This window comes from Oryx dammah, unplaced genomic scaffold (assembly GCF_014754425.2).
Source record: "Oryx dammah isolate SB20612 unplaced genomic scaffold, SCBI_Odam_1.1 HiC_scaffold_19, whole genome shotgun sequence".
Lineage (NCBI taxonomy): Eukaryota > Metazoa > Chordata > Mammalia > Artiodactyla > Bovidae > Oryx > Oryx dammah.
In genome coordinates this window covers 18772072-18773770 of record NW_024070203.1, presented here as the reverse complement: position 1 = coordinate 18773770, position 1699 = coordinate 18772072, and positions in this window count along the sequence as shown.

Genomic DNA, 1699 nt, shown 5'->3' with positions numbered 1-1699 from the left:
CATTTAAAATAAGTTTTAAAAATGAGTCTTATTCAGAGAAGGAGGTCTTCTCTATGCTAGGGAAGGTTCTGTAGGTATCTGCTCCCATGTCAAGGGGGTGGGACAAGGTTCTGTCCTGTAGAACTGCGTGGATTCTTCTCCACCATCCCGAGCACTGGTCTGTCCTCTGTGCAGGTCTACAGGTGAGCTCAGGGTGACTCAGGAGGGCGTGAGCAGCACAGCACTTATTCGGAAAAGCCAGCATAACTTATCCTCTCTAGTGGTACTTCATTCTCGAATACGCACCAGGCAGGTGTCTCTGAGGCCTTTCTGTGCAGGACCTTAGTCCTTTCTGCTTGTGAAAAACAAGCCTGATGAGTTTTCCTGTGGTGTTTCATAATCTTCCCTCTATTTTCTTTCTGGATGGAATAATGGAACTGCCAATTCATGAATTGAATAATTGAAGAACTGTTGGCAGCTCATGAGTCAGAAAAAAAACCTCCCTTTTGAAATGATTCTTTAGGGTGAACAATAGAGGCTTCCACTTCTTCCTCATCACCTGTCCTCCCATTGAACTGGAAACATTTGGGAAATTCCCTGAGGCCCTGTTCCCTTGGGGGTCCTAGACCAATCAGAGGCAGCCTTCTTTTCTAGACATCAGAATGAAAAATGGTCATTGTTCTATTATTGAAAAGAAATATCTTCAAATAATTATGATTATCCTTTGTAGTAAATATTATGAATATCTCTCCAGCCACGGACTAGAGACCATAATCTAAGTTCTTGTGAGATAACGGGAGGCTAGCTTTCCATAGCGAGGGAAAATCAAGCAGAAATAATAGTAATTTACACCTCTACAGGAATTATGGTTCATACTGTGATGTCCCAAATATTGATCTTTCTCACCAGCACTGGGTAAGGCAATCCAAGATTATTGTTTCCATTTTACAGCTACACCTCAGAGAGGTTAACAGATTTCTGTAAGTTCACACAGTCAATTGGAGGTGAAACTAGAACAGGAAAAAAAAAGACATCTTTCAGCAGAAACCCTGTGATTTTCCTGCTATCATCCAAAAGTAGTGAAAGAAGTGGAATACTGTTTTGTTTTTTAACCCTTGTTCTGTTTGTGCCATCATTAAAAAAGAGAGAGGTGGATGTTTTTAAAATAATTCAATATTCCTTAGAGGTAATTTATATGCTAGGTAGGTTTTTGAGGTTTGGCATCAGAATTAGAGAATTTAAATTTCCAATTCTATTATTCATTAACTATGGAAACTTGGGGTCACTAAGAGTCGGACACGACTGAGCGACTTCACTTTCACTTTTCTCTTTCATGCATTGGAGAGGGAAACGGCAACCCGCTCCAGTGTTCTTGCTGGAGAGTCCTGGGGACGACAGAGCCTGGTGGGCTGCCGTCTATAGGGTCACACAGATTTGGACACGACTGAAGCAACTTAGCAGCAGCAGCATGGAAACTTGAGCTATTAAAAATGTCATTAATCCTCATTTACCTTAGCTATAACATGATAAAAACCATGGTACCTACCTTGTTGGACCATTGTACACTCAATTAAATAAAAATACCTGCACGACACATAGCAGTCTTTAATCGATGGTGACAGTGGCAATGGTGGTGATGTTGGTAACGAAAGGGGTAATAATAGTCATGGTGATGATGGTGGTGGTGGTGATGGTAGCAATGGTGACGGTAGTGGTGGTA